An 18994-nucleotide genomic window follows, 5' to 3' on the forward strand; every position below is an offset into this window, starting at 1 on the left:
CCCTCATCCAACTATAATATTTCTTAATTAGGTCATATACAGGTCAATCGTTTATGTTGACTATAACTATTCCCCATTTTGTAAATTTATATGATTTTTTGTTGCCTAACACTTTGAGAATGTTTTCCATTTTGCATAATTTTAATTATGTATATTTTTTTGCAAAGAGATGCATGAAAATTACATTCTTTCAGAGTGACTTTTCTCAGCTAAATCAAAGGGATCAGATAAGATTAGGAAGAATGCTAGCCTCAAGTGAAAGTTTCTGCTATATTATTTGCTGAACACTGTCTCATATATTTGAACAAGCAAATAAAAATAGACCCAGATTTCACATAAAATAAACATAAAGAGATGATATTTTGGGTACATGTGTATATAATGAATAATACATAGTTTGAGTTTACATATGACAAATAAATCAGCTGTTAAAGGTAGGTCTGATTCTGCTGCCATTTACCTCATTTTTACATCTCTCACTGACTTCAGTGGAATTCCTTTCAACTTAAAACAATTTATGAGCAGAATTAGGTCCTTAGTGCCTAATCCAAGATGCTTTGGGTTGCAGTCTTATGCCTCATTTATGACTGGTAGAATCAGTTTGATATATGTGCACAGAGTCAGGGCACATGTCTTGAGTGGCAAATGAATGGTAGCATTGTGCTTACACTAAGCCCAAAAAGACCACACTGAGCTCTGTTTCCATAACTTCAGGCTTCTAGTTGCAAACTATGATACAGTGGTAAGTATTAGGGTGACAATAATTTGGATTTTGGGGAGCACTGGCTTTGCAGCTGAATACAAAGGCTTTTTCCAGTGTCTCAGCAAAAGCTGCTGGTTACAAGGCAGGATAATATATGAAGACTAACCTTGCAAATGTTTAGGCAAGCAGTTTTCTAATAAGGTCGTAGTGTTAGAGTCTATTGTGCAAGAAGAACAAGATGCAGCCCATCAGCTATTGTCAGGAGATAAAGCAGAAGCAAGACCTTGGAGATGGTGCTGAAGTCAGCAAAGAACCAGAAAGAACCAGTGATTGACCCAAAGTACCCAAGTTCATGGCTATATTCATGTGCTCTTAGCAGAGGGGCATGTAAATGAAGGAAATGCATAGGCAATTTCATGCTAATGAAGTAAACAGTAAACAGAGGAGGAGCTTGAACTGGGAAGAGAAATGGGTGGATCAGAAGGAGGGAAATAGGTGGAGTGAATGTAAATGAATATGAACCAAGGTGTATAAAATGTGAAAAAAACTAATGTTCACTGCTGCTCCCCGTGTTCACAGGCTAGGTGTCAGTGAAGGAGCTCTCCTGAAGCTGTCTCCATTCTGAATAAAGCTGTTGCAAGCAGTGTGTGCTGGTTTGTGCTCCCTCCTTGCTCTGGATAATGAGTAACAGGATCCATGAGCAATTAGATCGTTGTTTCCCTAGTCGTTGGGCACCGCATGGAGTTGGGGTCTAACAGTAAGGTTGGAAATACTACCATGCATTCACCCCCATCAAGGAGCACAGATAGTTTAACAATATCTTCTTCCAATACAGGAGTATAGAGAACCCAAATATTCTCTTTTATCCCATCTGCACACAAAATTCTTCTGTTTCGGGACAGTCATCATTTAGCTCCTCTTAGCCTACTGCATCAGCCTGTGTTTCTATAGGTAAATGTAGCAGTGTGACTCAGGAACCCACAGCAAATGATCAGATTTCACAAATTAGTGGATAAATGAGCACGTAAAATAAAAAGGCATGGATAATGCATCACGCAATGTACTTTATTCATGAATTTGACAAGTGTAGTTTAGTTTTAATTATTCATGGGACTACTTCACAGCATTCTGTTGTTGTAAATGTTCTGATGCATATTTTATAAAAGTAACGAAGTTTTAGGGATGAAACTTGGAAGCAACATGCAGCTAAAATAGCAGGATATCATGTTGGGCTGCTGCTTGCAAATGGGTATGTAGGGGAAAGAGAGGCAGATTTTTCTGTACTGCAGAATATCAGTAAAGTCACCCTGATGTCACTAGTGAGCATCCAAGGATGTAGCAGCAATGTTGCAAGTCAGGCTCTCCCATCAGGTGTAATGCATAGCCATGGTTGGATTGTCATTTCCCACGTAGGAAAATATCTTTTGCACAAAGATCTTCTGTAGAGGCGTGAACCCCTCTGCAAAAAGCCCAAGCATCCCATCTTCATTTTCTAAAATGGAACTGGAAAAATATTTAAGGCAGTTGGTGGCCTTGGAGGTAAGGACAGGATCTGACCCTCAGCAACATGAGACTTCACTATAGAATCAGATGATTTTACAAACCTACTGCAGGTGGAGTAGGAAGATTTGCAGAGTAATGAGCTTCCAGTAGCTCACTGAAACATAAAAAGACTTCCTTTCGATTTAAATGGTAGTAGCCAGCTGTGCACATTATTTTTGGGAATCAGAATTGAATAGTCATCAAAGCCATGGCTTCCTTCCTTTCTCTCAGCAGGAGGAGGAGAGGGTGTATATTTATATTTAGGAATTGGGGACCATAATAGTTTGTTTTTGCACTCTCATCAGAATTGCTTATAGTTAGGAAGTTGATGTGCATGTGTGTGTGTGTGTGTGTGTGTGTGTGTGTGTGCGCGCGCGCGCACACACACACACACACACACACACACACACACACACACCATATTGTGTTTTTTGCCAAAGTGCTGACTTCATATCCTTATGAGTTGCCTTCTAACCTATAACACTGATTGAATGCTCACTGAAGTCTTGAGAATGAGGTTTGGGACAAGTAATATTGCTATCTATCCTTTAGTCTCACATAAGAGCTGAATGAGTTCAAGTGCCAGTTTTGTTGGTTAATTCCTAATTTACAGGTTACCAAAACAGTGGGAAATGTTAAAGCTCCAGAAGAGCACAGCATGGTACCAAAAGTGAAATACTTTGTTTAAATGACAAATGATGGAAAGTACTAAAAGCAAGATAGTCAGTGCCCTTTCTTGTGATATATTCAGCAATATTCTCATAATACATAAGGTCAGAGGCTACCCCCAACCCATATTCAAAGGACTCACATTGATATCAACAGGGCTTCTGTAGACACCACATGAAGCCCAAACAGCTTCAGATTTAAATGACTAGATTCTGTTATCTTAATGTGCAGTCTGACTGGTTATTATTAAAAATCACTTGTACTTTAATTTAAACTATAACTTTCAAAAGAAAATAAGCAGCTGTGGAACAGGTTCTCAGATTATTGCAGCATTTTTGTACAAACGTAACTGTTTGAGTTTTCAAAAACTAAGGGGCAATCCATCTAGTCAAATGAGCTTAATCATGGTGCTGTAGGAATGTAATTTCATGTGGGGAGTAGTGTAATATGTATTGTAATATATGACTCAGAAAAAAATCCATGTAGATTCATAGATTGTTAGGGGCTGGAAGGGACCCACAGATCATCGGGTCCAGCCCCCCTGCTCTAGGCAGGAAGACAACTGGGGTCAAGTGACCCCAGTGAGGTGACTGTCCAGTCTCCTCTTGAAAATCACTATGGTAGGTGACTGCACCTATCTCTGGAGGGAGTTTATTCCACACCCTGACTGTGAAGGAGTTTTTCCTGGTATTAAGCCTGAAGCAGCCTTCCTGGAGTTTGTGTCCATTGGTCTTGGTCTTCCCCAGGGATGCCCTAGTGAACAGTTGTTCACCAAGCTGCTGATGCACTCCTCTGATATAGAGGTAAGCTGCTGTCAAATCCCCTCTTAGCCTTCTCTTTAGGCTAAAAAGGCCCAGGTCCCTCAGGCGTTCCTCATATGGCTTGCCTTGTAAGTCCCTGATCATACGGGTGGCTCTTCTCTGGACCCTCTCAAGTTTTTCCATGTCCTTATTGAAGTGTGGCACCCAGAACTGGATGCAGTATTATGACTGCGGTCTAACTAGTGCTGAGTACAACGGGAGTATCACTTTCTTAGTTTTACACAAGATGCATCAGTTGATGCATGCCAGCATGTTATTTACCCTGCTGGCCACTGCATCGCACTGACAGCTCATATTCATGCAACGTTCAATCATTACCCCTAGGTCCCTTTCAGCCATGGTGCAAGTCAAGCTATCACCATCGAGCCTGTATGTATGTTGAGGGTTATTTGCCCCCAGATGGAGCACCTTACACCTGGAAGTGTTAAACTTCATCTGGTTCTGATCTGCCCAACTCTCGAGCCTGTCCAGGTCTGCCTGTATCTGCAACCTGTCTTCTGGTGTGACCAACTGCCCCATAACTTGGTGTCATCTGTGAACTTGGCCAGCAAGCTTTTCACTCCCCCATCCAAATCTTTGATAAAGATGTTGAAACGCACTGGTCCAAGCTTGGATCCCTGAGGAGCACAACTGGCTACTTCATGCCTGCACAACACAGGCATATTGAACTCATTCATGAGAACTCTCTGGGTCCTACCATGCAGTCAGTTAAGCCCACAATCTTCCATTTTTTTCCCATAAGGATATTGTGGGATACTAGAGCAAAAGCCTTTTGCAAGTCTGGGTATATAATATCAACCTTCTCTCCCATGTCCAGGTAGCAAGAGACCTGTTCATAGAAGGAGATGAGATTGGTAAGACAAGACCTACCAGTGATGAAGCTATGCTGGCTGTCATTCAGAATCTTCAGAACCTCAAGCTTATCACACATAGATTCTTTAATGAGATTTTTCAGGATTTTCCCTGGGATGGAGTTTAGGCTGATTGGCTTACAGTTGCCCAGGTTCTCCTTCTTCCCCTTCTTGAAGATGAGCACAATGTTGGCCCTTTTCCAATCCTCATGTAATTCTTTTGTAGATGGGTACTGTAGGTAGAAATGTTAGCAGACCAATATCAGGAACTAAATGGAGACAGCAAGTCAAAAGAGTTAAAGCTCGGTTAAGGTACAACAGTTTCTAGATCCAACTGCACGTAAAGAAATGATGTGGTTATAATTGCATCCCACTCCCATTGACTCCACAGCTTGACCAGGTACATGTTTACAGTTCACTGACCAGACACAACCTCCAGTATGAGACCAGAGCAAGGACTGAACTCATGCTTCTGGAACTGTAGCAAGAGGCTTTAACTGCTCTACCTCCAAGCAACAAGGACCATAGACATCACCAGTGAAATTGATGGGATTTTTTCTGGTTTAGAAGTACCATAAAATGGAGGGGAAAAGAAAAAAAAGAAAAGAAAAGAAAAAAAAAAAAGAAAAGAAAAATGAAGAGAAGAGATGAAAGAGAGGGAAAGAAAGGAAAAAGAAAAGATATGGAATGAAATATAAAAAGGAGGCAAGAATATGCTAGCTTTTATCACAACCCATACATTAACACTGTTAATACTACTTAACTCATTATGAAGTCTCTGATAATTGTGCAGGTCAGTAATTAATCTTTTTCTGCTCAGTGTCAGAATAAATACAGTAGCTGCAGTAAATCAATATGACTTGGTGTCACGTATAATTTTCAAGGTATTTTAGTATGCAAACTATAGACTCTGTAAAGGAGAATGACTTATTCAGTTAGAAGTGTCTGCTTAGAGAGGTCATCACACTTTGTTTCCTGTCAACATAAGAACATAAGAATTGCCATTTAGTAGGTCAGACCACCAGGCTACTTTGCCCAGTACCTGTGTCACAGTGGCAGAGTGAATGATACTGAAAAGGAGAGTGAACTGGGTATGAGCGAACTTCCACTGTTCCTCTCTCACTTTCAGCCTTCTGGATATAATGACTAGGAAGTTCCAAGTCAGAGGTTGTATCCTTAACTTCTGTGCTCAATACCTGATGATGCCCATTTCCTCCAAGAATTTGTCCAATCCCTTTTTGAATCTGGCTAAACTGTCAGCTTCTACAACATCTGGTGGCAATGAGTTCCACATTATAATTTCATGCTGCATGAAAATAAACTTCCTTTTGTTAGTTTTTAAATTTACTAACTACGAGTTTCATTTTGTTACCACTAGTTCTTGTATTATGAGAGATATTAAATAATAAATCACTATTTACTTTCACTTTGCCATTTAGTAGTTTCTAAACCCTTACCATGTCCCCCCTCAAGCATCTCTTTTCTAAACTGAATAGGCCTAACCTCTTTAGTCTGTTTTTATATGGAAGCCCTTCCATGCCACTAATTATCCTTTTTGCCCTTCTCTGTACCTTGTGTACAGGCTCTCTCTAATTGGGCTCTCCCTGGAATAGGGGACTCTTAGATTGGTATAAAACCAATGTATCCAGCTTGATATAACCTCCATCTACCAAACTCAAGAAGTGGCAGCCTAGCAGAATTTAGAGACAACTCAGCCACCACCTACTTGCAGGTTGTCCATAAGGTTCACATCTTGGATTTTTCTTTAAGTAAGAAATTTGACTAATTTAAAGTTTAATAACTTTATTTTACAAGTTCTGTTTGTACAATATGTGTATTTTTATTATTAAGAGCTCTGTGGCATTATTTTGTAGCTCAACTCTCTTATGTAGAATTTCAGATCACTTTACAAACATTAATACCCATGGGTACCCATGAAAGGAGTCAAGGTAGAGGTACACCTTATAGATAAACTCAGATTAGCTCAGAGAAGCTATGGACAGATTTTTCAAAAGTATCCATGAATTAATTGTGGGTTTTTTAACCTAGGCATATTTAGGTGGATAAACCAAATATTTAAAATCGGTGGGCATTCTTAAACAAACTGGTCTTTATGGGCCAGATTCTAGTCTATCTATTAAGCATAGAAGTAGATTTCGGGCACCTAAATGTGATTTGAGTCACCATGCCTGAATCCCTGGAAAAAAAAAAAAAAAAAAAAAAAAAAAAATCAATGAATGCACTTACTTTTGTAAAAACTGACATCTTACTCTTAAAAGTTAGTCACAAAAGGCAGCAAAGACTACCACCTTTTTGGATTAACTGTTTTTCAGTGATTGGGCAGGATGAAAGCGAATTGTGTGCAAGGTCCTAACTCCAATTACATGCTTAATGGGTAGAATAAAATATGGCCCTGTGAGTCAGTAAAGGCCAAATAGTAACCCGATGATAGAGAATGGAACTCATGAGCCTGGAGCCCCAAACCTGTGTTCTATTTGCATAAAAAATAACCATATTATATGGAACAAAGTCAAATACCAAATCACGACACCAGGTCTGTGGGCGTTCAAAGGAAATTTTATATTTGATCTGGATTTAAGCTTATCTATAACTGTGAAAGCAGAAATGAATATAAGATTGACAAAACCCAGGGTTAGCAGTAATAGCTTCTGATGCTCTTGATCACCTTCTGTATCAGAAACTCCTAATAAATGTTTAGTTGCACTACTGCCACATACTTCCAAGGTGACCACCTGTCAGTTAGCTTCCAGGGAAGCTATAGAAATTCTCTTACCCTATCTAAACCATAGTTTGTTTTTATAAACATCTTTAACTTACCTGAGGACTTTACAGGCTAAATTGTTAATGGGATCAGAATTGTTAGCAATAAGTAAATAACATGAATTCTCATCAGATATAAAACTCATGCAGGGATTGAATGATGAGGGTAAAAGCTATCATGGAAACTTGAATCAAATTTATTAGCAGATGTTCAGTGGTGCAGAAGAATTATACATGAATAATAAAGTGCACTGCTAGCTGAGAGCTCTCAATTTTCCTCTTTTCCCAGGAAATACCTTGTAACTGAGGTCTTTTCCCAGAAGCTTTCCACTGTGTTGAATCATAATTAAGCTATATTGAGAAAACATTCAAGTGACAATGATTTACAAATGATCAAATTATTTTGGGCTTAGTTTAGGGCTTTACCAACTGGAGTGATTTCTCTGTTATGACCATATGTCTGTTAATAAACTTGATTCAAATGCAAAACAATTATGGGGATTTTTGAAACAATTAAAAAAACAATAAGGTGTTTCCTGTAAATTGGTTTCACAGCTTAATCAGAACAGGCACGATTAAAATAACTAAAACTTGAATAATCATTAAACAAACTTTATTGCAGAAAGCAAGTTCACCAGAAAATATAAACCTACCCCACTCTGAATGGGGAAAATGATCTTCTCTTGCCTGCCACTGACAAGACATCTAGTTTAGATTCTCTATTCAAACCAATCCAGCAGTAGTCAGTAGGGGCAGAAATGGGGGGAGGTGAAATCCAGAAAGTTTCACTTTCCCTAGAGCCATTCCCTTTGTCATGATCTCCCTTGCTGCGTTTCAGCAGCTGTTTCTATTTGTCTCTGGCTTAAAGACATCAAGCATCAAGGAGGCTTTTATTTTAAACAGCAGCACAAGATATAGAACAGTGTACCCCTCTGGACAACTGGAGAGGATAATTAATGGACTGCAAAAAGGGATGCTGAAAAATACAGAGATGGATGGTGACTGCTGCTTAGGATATTGAGGGTAAAGGAAGTAAAAAGGGGAGTAATGGGAATAATGTGATCATTTTCTTTCCTTTCTTTCCAAGTTATTATAAGTTTGTCTGTCACTATGGTGTCTAAGTGCTTTCCACAAGATGTGAACATAGAGATCTCTCTCTAACAGCTATAATAGAAATTAGTTGTGGAATTATTGGTTTGAATTTTCAAAAGCTTTCCTTTAACAAAAGTGATTTAGGAATACAGTCCATTAGTCATTAGATAAAAAGCATAAAGAAAAGGGGACAGAACTCAGACTTCTCTCCCATCCTTACCACACTGTGCTATATGGTCTACAGTGCTATCCTTCTACCTTAAGACTCCTACATTTTGTTCTGTCTGGTGACCCAGTTTTAACAGAATTAGAACGAACTTTCACCCTCTGTAATCCATAAAATGGTTATGTCATTTTCCTAGAAAATGAAAATGATATAGGTTTAAATGTCAGAGTAATTGGAACATAGAACCCAGGCCTCTCACTTGCTTGGTTTGTCTTAACAATAGGCCATTGGGCAGAGGGCAGGTAGATTTTCCTCCTTTTCAATACTTCTTTCCATCAGTGACATCCAGTGGTTCAGTCCACTAAGGTTAGGTCAATTTAAATGCCCATCTGTGTGATGTTTGTGGGATTTAAATCAGGCCAATGAGGGGCCCGATCTAAGTTAGTTCACCATAGTATATACTGCAAACTTACTGCTAAATTTGAGATAAAGGGAAATTTCAAAATGTCAGATCTTCCAGGAGATACAAACTGTTTTCTGACTGATTGTACTGCTCACCCAAAGGCAAATCCTTCAAATTAGTGGTTAGCAACACTTCCTGGCTGCAGGACGGAATGGCCCAGCTTGGGTTTGAAGAGTACTGGTACTAGGACTAGCCTGACATTTCTTTTCCCTGTTGCCATTATTCTGCAGTGTTTGGCTGTGGCACGGCATCCGAAAACACCCTGCCACCTGGCTACCCAGCTGCCTAGCCACCGTGTAGTGTGGTGCAGCACACTGGAGGTAAAGCACCAACTCCACAGGCTGGATCCAGCCGCAGGTTGTAGGTTCCCTACCTTTGCTTTAAATGCTTCTGCTTTAACAGTATGGAACCTGAATGCACAGTGAAACTTGAATGAGGGGCAAAATTGGGTAAGTAAAGCAGCAATTTCCATTCATTGGGCAGAGGATTCCAGTGACCGTGTTTTCAGATTTACCAGCCATTCCCCATCAACTGCTGAGATTTTAGAAGCAGATGTCCATAGCTGGGGGATGGTTTCTTCTCCACCTCTTCAAAAGGACTTTTAAATGTACTGACTTTAGTTAGACTGTGGGTTGCAAGTAGGATTTGGCTGGGGACTCTGGACATCATAAGCAGTTCTGGATTCATCATTACAGTGGATTTAGATTCATCATTACAGTGGATTAACAATATCCTTACAGAAAACAGTTGTGACATATTTAGGGTCTTCCAACAGTAAAGTGCTGGTGTTAAATGGCAGCTCTGCCAAGACTGTAAGCCAAATTCTTAGCTGGCATTAGCTGAAGCAGCTCCCGTTTAGGCTGTTCCAGTGGAGTATAGTCTCTCAACAATTCTAATTCAAGATATTTGAGTTACTGAAGGAACTGACCTGCACAATAAGCTGTAACCTTCCCAGCACTTTGGTGGTGATTCCTGCTGTTCAAGGTTATCTCTATAGCATCAGATCAAAGTAACTAAGCTCTGCAAGCAAAAATTTTACAAGCAATTTCACATTTTGCAACCTATTCTGACATCTCAACTCTATTTGGGGCTATATAGTTGCCCATGTTGCTTGGTTCTTAATTAAAGATTTCCTCATTTAATTCAGATGAAACCCACAGAGAAGCAAAACCTGCTAAGCACAAATGGGCTGAAGAAGCTTAAACCAATTAAAGTGAAATAAAAGATAAAGACAAGCAAAATCCCAGCATCTGTGTAGGAAGCCCATGTGGAGAAGCATGAGGAGAATATCCCATATAGATACAACGTTGGAAAATTATAGCAGGCTCCCAGTCACCAGTAAAATAAAAAAAAAAGATGTTAGTCTTATCTTTGTATCTGCTACGGCTTACTATGTGCTTATGCAAGTCCACAGACTAGGGAAAAACAAAAACAAAAAAAACCACACACAGAATTTTAAATACTTCACTGATCTATTGCTTTGTTTAGCAATGCATTTCTTATTCCTGAAATCTACTGCATTCCCAGATGAGGATTGCTACAAAGCAATACATTACAGCTAGTATTTTGAAAATATAATTTGCCTCAAAAAACCTTTAAATATAAAAGGACAGTATACTCTTGATTCAGGTAAACTTCCTGTTGAAGCACATGGGACACTGAGTAAGGACTGCAAGATTTGGACATACATTTCATTTCAGAGGAAATCTAGACTTTTACTATTTAATTAATATTAATAAAGGCAATTTTGTCTATATTTCTCCTTGTTATCCAGCATATCTTTAATATCACAATATTATGCATTTTTGTTTGCTTTACCGTTTTTTTTATGCTTCACCACTTTGAGACTTTTTTTCCCCCATTGTTAACTATGTAGTAAGTGATGTAGCTGTATTGATTTTTCCTTTTAAGCATGGCTGGAATAAATATTACTTATTTTCAAAGATATAAGTGACAAGTGGCCCATGGCACTATGTCACCCAGCCTACAGGGCTTCCCACGGGTCTGGAAATTTGGTGGTGGGGGAAAAGTGGTACTGCTCCCTTGCTGCTGAATTTCCAGACCCGTGGGGAGTCCTGGGCCCTGCACACTGGAGTGGATGGCACAGGGCTGGGCAGGGATAGTGCTGGGCCACAGGGCCCTACCCCAGAGGCAGGGCAGTACAAAGCCTGAGGGCCCAATCCCTGCATATGGAGGGCACTGCAGGGCCACTAGGATCCAATACCAGTGTGGAGACAGGGATATTGCTGGGCATGAAAGGGGGCTGGTGGGAGTGACACCAGGCCCTTGGTGCCAAATATAGGTACACAGGGCAGGGAGGGGGTGGCTGTACAAGGCTCAATCCAACCCATGGACTGGCTCAGTGAAATGCTGTACAGGGCCCAATCCAACCCATGGACTGGCTCTGGGTCATTCAACCAGCCCATAGAGACAAAAAGTTGAGCACCACTGTATTTAGTACCATACTGAATAATTATTATGTCTTTCAGATTGTCTCCTACTCATTCCTTATATCAGTGGTACTCACCCGTTTTCCCTGGTGGGCTGGATGGGCAATGACTGGTCCATTCGCAGGCCAGATGGTGGTTCCTTTGCAGTGCCTGAGGCTGGTGTGGCGGCCACCATCTGTCCTCATGGAGAAGTGGGGGGAGGAAGCATGGCCTGAGGGGGGCAAGGGGCTTCACTTGGGTTCATGGGGGGAAAGGGGGCATGTCCTGGCCCCAACCTGGCCCCATGGGGGGAGGAGGGGTTGTGACCCACCCCAACATGGCCCTGTGGGGGAAATACAGATGTGGCCCAGCCCTGAGGGGGGAAAGGGAGCTGTTCTGGATATGTGGGAGTGAAGCGGGTGCAGCCTGGCTCCAACCAGGCATGCAGGGCTTGAGATCTGGGAATTCGGCAGGGAGATTGGTGGCTATATTAATGGCCACACTTCCCCAGACACCAAATTTTCTGACCCTTGAGGAACCCTACAGGCCAGATGCAATGGCTCTGTGGGCTGCATTTGGCCTGTGGGCCAGACTTTGAACATCCCTGATTTATATGGAATTATAGTACTCTAGAGCAGAAGGTATCATCTCTATAATAATCTGGCTAAAAATCTACTTTTACCTACATAACCAGACAATCTAACCAGAGTAAATGTAGTATGCAAAGTAGTTCTGGAAATGCTATAAACACTGTTATGTGAGGTAAAAACAGAAAGTTTTCAAGAATGATGAACTTATATTTGTGATTAGCCTGGGACAGTACATGAAGCATTTCCTAAACAGTTCAATATGTGATAGGGTTGTCTTGAGTCCTGCCTTGATATTTTCTGACTGAGAATTGTGTTTGAAGCCCTAATTAGGAGTACAAGCCCAGTGTCAGAAGTTGGAACAGTGAAACTTCTTTGAACCACATAACTATAACAGCACTCACCTAGTCTTTACTGAAGGGAGTCTTGTATTACAGTTCCTTCTCCAAGGACTATTGTATTTTTTTTTAATTCAAGGACTATTTAGTGCAAAATGAATAAATTCTCAGGGGAGGAGGAATTAAAACTCAGCATGCATTTCACTGACTCACATACTCATTGTCTTGTTTGCTTCCTACCAAACAGCTTTTGGCTAGCCATGGAGCATACTTAAAAAAAAAAAAAGCCAACCTATGTTGTGATTGTTAGAACGTTGCAGTAGGAAGTGAATGAAATGCACATCCAGATCCTCTAAATAGGAGAGGGCCCACAACCTGGGCCCCCAGCTTCCCAAACTAATGGTCCAGCCATGCAGACACCAAGGCCATAACGGATGGAGGATGGGTGGCTTTCTTCATCCGGATTCTAAGACTTGCTGCTCATGGATTTCTATATTTCATGGCTGCTCATGAACAGCTACATTTTTCATAACTTGGACACACTTACACCTCAACAATGGGCACACATACTTAACTATGTATGTGTCCACCCATTGCATAGCCTACTGCACATGCTCAGTCTACATGCACCCACAGTTGAGAGATAATAGAATCGATATGTGAATGTAAGTGCCAAAAATGCCACCTATGTAGTTAGAAATCTGCCATTTAAATACATAAATGGAAATAGAAATCAACACTTAGATTTGAGATTTGCCTCCCTTGGCCCTTCTTCTGTCATCCTTTTCGTTCTTAGTTGTCTAGTAACCTAGTTTCAGCACCAAAGTACTTCCCCCCCCCCCCAACACTTTTTTGTAGCCCGGTGTTCTGCCCTCTCTCCCCAATTTGTGGGGTTTAATATATCAAACATTTCTCCTCACTTCGCTGAAACTTCATATTTAAACTTGTATTTAAATTGCCAGCTTGACTATGTTGTTCTAACTTATCAAAAATAGAACTACAATGGACATTTCCCTCAGTTATGTTGCAGCAAAAATACAATTTGCGGTATGCACTTTGACAGATGCTTTTCCTCCCACCTAATCTAAGCTGAAGACAACCCCCACCTCCATCGTTATAGACAAATACAGTTTTAAAAGCAGTCAGGGTGAGTTGATCACATTCCAATACTGTTTGGGGGGGGGGGAGGGGAAATGCCAACAAATAGCTGAAATAACTAAGATATTTATGTTAAATTGGAGAGTCACCTGCTGATTATGAGAGTGTGGATTTTTTAGAATATTTTTAGCTGCTTGATGGAAGATTGCATTGTGATGTTACAGTATAATAACAATAATAAAATGACACAAATATGCAAGACAGTCTTGATTATATGCTTCCCACGTAAATAAAGTGTACTGTCTCCTTAGCAGAACCACTCCCAGGAAGTGATTTAGCCTAATAACAGTGAATGGTAATGACTGCTACTTCTTTAAAGCATATTAACATAATTTCTTCTTAATGAGTGTGCAAGTGCCTAAGTGGTGCATAAACAGGTCTGAATTTTTGAACATGTACATACTGCTTTAACACATGAACTGCAAAATAAATATTGACCTTTAGTAGCTAAATGTGAAAGGCCAGCTAATGACAATCTTATGCAGCCTGAATAATAGCTTACTGTGGGAGCAACCACAGTTATTTAATTGCAACTACTCAATATATTAGGGCCCAGATCCTCAAAACAATTCAGATGCTTTACTCCCTTTGATCTTGAAAGGCACCTGAAAACAATTCAGGATTGGACCTCAGATTCTCTGTTCAATGTGAGGATACTTAGGATTTTAACCCTTCAGAAACAGTTCAAAATGGTTTCATCAAGACCTTAGCAGCTATTATTGCTAGAAGGAAGTCATTATTTTTGGTAAAGGGAAACAGGTCCTACTAGCTCTTATAGATGTCCTTGGAGAAGGCATGTGAATGGTTAATCATTCTCACTGTTAAAAAAAAAAAATATGCCTTGTTTCTACCCTGAATTTATCTAGCTTCAGCATCCAAACTTTCAATTTCATTATGCCTTTTTCTGCTGATTAAAGAGCCATCTGCTATCAGAGATTTTTCTGCCATACAGATACTTGTAGACCCTTATCAAGTCATTGCATAACCTTCTCTTGGATGAACTGAATGCACTGACATGTTTTTCAGCTCCCTAATCATTCATGTACTTCCTTTATGAATCGTTTTCAATTTGTCAGCATCTCCTTTGAAATGTGGATGCAGTACGTGGTCCAGTATTCCAAATATAGTGCATCTACATGTGTGCTTTAATACACAATCATCTATTTTAATGCACACTAAGTCAACAATAAGAAAACTGTGCTATGTAGTTAATATACATTGAAATAGGCTAAAGCGCATTAAGTGTCACTTAAAAACTGTGGGTGCCTATACAGGTACAGTGAGGCTGCTCTGACATGCTGTAATTACAGCATGTTGGAACAGATTTGATTAATTGAGTCTGCTGGAGCATGGTAATTACAATTGTGTTTGCACTGAAAAATAGCGGTAGGGGTGCTTTAACTAAAGCTCCTTTAAAGAGCTTTATTAATGCACCCCCGCTGCCATTTTTCAGTGCGGGGATGCTGATACATGTGACACTCCAGGCATTTTAATTAGAGTGGCTATCAGAGCCACTCTAATTAAAGCACCCCTGCCCCACTCCCAGAGCATGTCTATAAATGCCCTGTGCTTTTTAGCTAATGTGCATTAAGACAAGCCAATATGAATTCTCCTAGTATCTCAATATAGAGGTACTAAATTTAATGCACATTAACTAAGGTTCATTAATGCATGTGTAGACACACCCAAATATCACAAACACCTGGCCATATCCCTAGTCCTATATGATATTTCCCAGTTGAGACTATCAAGAATCACATTATAGCTGGTTGGGGTATAGTTGGTTCTCTCAGAGCTTCTAGGATACCTGATCGGTGGTGAGGGACTCCCCAGATTCCCTGGACTGCCTCTAATTCCAGAAAATTCCCTGAGCTGTCCTTAACTTCCCATAAGGGGCAGTAAGAAAGAATATACTAATTGCAGTGTGGTAGATACAAAAATAGACAAAGCCCAATCAACCCCCTTTTAGTATTTCTCAGAGTAGGAGAGTGAAAGACGTTGCTTCTGATTAGGAATGTGACTGTACAGTGCATGAGGATAATTTAGTATCGAGTCTTTTTATTTTCTCTCATATTTATTGCTAGCTGGCACAGGGACTGGCAACAATCTGACCAGGAATTTTTTTTTTTTTTTTTGTAAATAACCTTTGATATTAACCCTAATCAATTGCTTTCCGAGAATTAAATACCATAATTCCTTAGTGGAAGCTGGACATATAATCAGATATTCAAGACAAGTAAAAAGGTTCTGGCTCCAGAGAAAAGATGAGAGAAAGTCATAAGGGAAAAAAATAATGACTCTCTTCACTGGAATTTAGTACTAACACTCACAGTTATACAGTACTGAGAGTTGGGGAATTGGGCAGCTAATATGATTTAGAAAGATGTGCAGTCTATATGGGCAGAAAAACTTAGTTTTGTCTCAGAACCCCTCTAAGCCAGACAATGCTTCCAGAGTCAGGGGGCATATCTACATGTGATGCCACATTGCCATAGCAACACGCTACAGCAATGTAGCATCAGCGAGCACAAACTGTGATGCTGCAGTTATGTCGCCGTAGCAACATGCTCCCGCTGTATAGGGTGTTGTTACAATGATGTAATGGCTAAAAATAATCATGTGCCACTGGCATGATGCAGTACCAGCTGTTATTGCACTGTCATTTAGCCTTTCCAAAAAGAAGTACTAGATGATGGTGCAGTAACAACAGCACCATAGGGACACATGTAGACATGCCCAGGAAGTAGCAAAGTGTGAAATGTAGAGATTCTTATTTTATTTTATATTATTTTCATGTTAAAATTTAATTTTTTATTTTTTTTTTACTGTAAAGCTAATAAATAAAATAGTATAGATCAGACTTCACAGTCCTTCTCAATGGAAATCTAAGGAATACTTTAGGAGGATGGGCCTGGGAAAAACAATTTATAACTTGACTGGACACCAAAAACCATGAACTTAATATAGTGGCTTCATGGCTTATTACTACTTACTTGCTTCCTCGTGTAACCTCCGCTCCACAGGCCATAATAATTTTTTCCCTTTGAGAATGGTCTTATTTTTTAGACAATAATTAAAGGTATGTATATGAACTGTTCTTTACCTGATAGGCAAGTACTCCTCTTTGCTCAATGGGTTTACTGCCCACTTGCCTTTTTAAGTGATCAATTTTATGAACTTAATAGGATTAAACAAAAGTATTTGTTCTAACAGGCATTAGGCTGCATCTGCTTCTTTTAAAAACCTAAGGAAGGGCATTTTGCATTCACAAGTTTGTCTCCCCATTATACAATTGACCCAATAAAAAACATTACCCTGCAAATTTTGTTTCTAGTGCATGCACACATATGCACATACATAACAAATCCATGCAATTATTTGAATAAATCCCTCCGTAGATAAGGATTCTGCTATGTTTGCATTTGAATTTTTGTGGTTTCAGTTGCCTATGTTGCTATATTAGACTATGGCTAGGGACAAACATTACATATAAACTCATTTAAGTGATCAGAAACAGGTTTAAACCTGTAACAGAACAGATGTTCAGTGCACATATACCAGTTTGAAAATGGCTAAAACCGGTTTGAGATAAACCTGGTTGAAGGTAGTATCAGGCTTAACTGATTTGGCTCAAACTGGTTTATGCAATGTCTATCCCAGACCCCTTGCTGGTTTAAGATAAATCAAACTCCCCCAGCATCCTGACATGCTCTCTGGGCTGGGCAGTGCTCTCTGCTCCACAGCAGGGCTGGCCCTTCCCCTCTGCTTCCTGGCTGCAGCTCTGGCAAGACTGTGGGCAGCTCCCCACCTCCCCCTCACCACTCTCTGCTGGCAGGAATTCCCACCTCCCCTCTGCCTTGCTGAGGAGGTGTCTGTGTATTATCTAGCAGGCCACATGCTGGCTATGGTCCCTGCTGAGTCAACAGGTAGAATCAACAGGCAGAATCAACAGAAAGCTGGTAATGTCCCTCTGCTGTTTTCTTAATGGGTTGATAAACACTAAGTTAGGGGTGATAAACACTGTGACGGGGGCCTCCTGGGGCCGAACTCTGTGGCCTGCCCGCTTGTCACTGTGACAGCAGGCCTACTCAGGGCCGAGCTCTTCGTGGCCCGCCCACCTGTCTCTGGGCAACCGCCCGCTTATCTCGCCCGCCATGCCTTTGATGATAATTGATCCATATGTTGATGTCAATTAAGCGGGAGGCTGCCCATTGTAATGCCCCGATGCCAAGGGGCGCTCTGCGGCTCCGACCTCCCCTAATACCGCAGCCCAAGCCTCGCAGATGGCATCTCGGTGTTAACACTATCACCGGCCCCATACTGGGCCCCAGAATCATCCTACACAACCCCACTATGATCCCTCCTGATCAGGCAGCCTCTCCGCCTTCATCTGGGCTACCTAGCCCCCCCCCCAAGCCATGTTCCCCTCTCAGGTGTGGTTCCCCCAGAACCTTCAGCCTCCTGCCCTGGCTCACCTCAAGGCCAGTCAGGACCCCAGGCCCCTGGCTCTTGGGCATCCCTTGCAGTGGGCCCCCGGCCCTTTTAACTACTGTAGTCCTGGCCCCAGCTTGGGCCAGTCGAGGGTACTCTCCCCTTCGGGCTGGGTCTCTCTAGCCACTCACTCTGTCACTGGGCCTCACTGTGCCACTACTCCCCGTCCTCCCAGGGGCAACTGCAGCACCACGCCCACATCACTCCCACTCTCGGGGTCCGCCCTCTCTGGGCTCCTCACAACACTGGCCCATCTAGGTCCCCCAACAAACACATGTGTAACCCACCCGGTGGTGGTGGGAGCTAGGGGTTAAGGTGCCCCAACCTGCCTTTCACCAGGGTGATAACTGGCCTGGCATTTCCTGGGGGCTCCCGCACCACTGAGAGCCTCACCAGACCACCCACTCCCAGCAGGGTGCAGTTTCAGGTCATGCCCAGGAGCCTCCTGCCAACCGCTTGCAGCTCCCCCTTACCTCCAGGTCATTCACAGCAGCCCTTCAACCAGGCAATGTTGCTGCCTGTCCTCCTGCAGCCAAACTGCCTTGTTTATATACGCAGCCTAAGCCTCAAAATGGCTGCCCTAATCAGTTACCTGGAGGCTGCCAGCTCCAGGCCCTTAAAGTGGCAGAGACACCCTGTGTTCTGCCACAACACGATTATCAATTCCCTGCTGGGCTAATCAGAGCATCTTTCATGGGTGGGGGCTGATCATACCTTCCCTCAGCTCAGTTCTGTGCAGGGGAAGGGAAGGCTGCTCTAGAGCTCCATGGCTTCTAGTCTGAGCCACACGTGGCTGCATTTTTGAGATGTCTGTCTGGTCACAAAACTGATTTAGCCTATTCAGGTTAGACTAACCTGCAAAGATTGAATCAATTCAGGCTCAGGCTTTTTGAATGTCTGTCC

At 41.5% G+C, this 18994-nt stretch overlaps 1 long non-coding RNA gene across 1 annotated transcript; it reads right to left on the bottom strand.

The window, feature by feature from the left end:
* Positions 1–1753: 1753 nt before the first annotated feature.
* On the bottom strand, positions 1754–18642 carry LOC132249977 (uncharacterized). The gene is made up of 3 exons (XR_009461536.1): positions 18565–18642; positions 4606–4819; positions 1754–2206 (listed from the first exon to the last, which is right to left on the bottom strand). It is a non-coding gene; the product is annotated as an uncharacterized LOC132249977 (long non-coding RNA).
* Between the last annotated feature and the right edge of the window lie 352 nt (positions 18643–18994).

This window comes from Alligator mississippiensis, chromosome 1 (assembly GCF_030867095.1).
Source record: "Alligator mississippiensis isolate rAllMis1 chromosome 1, rAllMis1, whole genome shotgun sequence".
Classification (NCBI taxonomy): domain Eukaryota; kingdom Metazoa; phylum Chordata; order Crocodylia; family Alligatoridae; genus Alligator; species Alligator mississippiensis.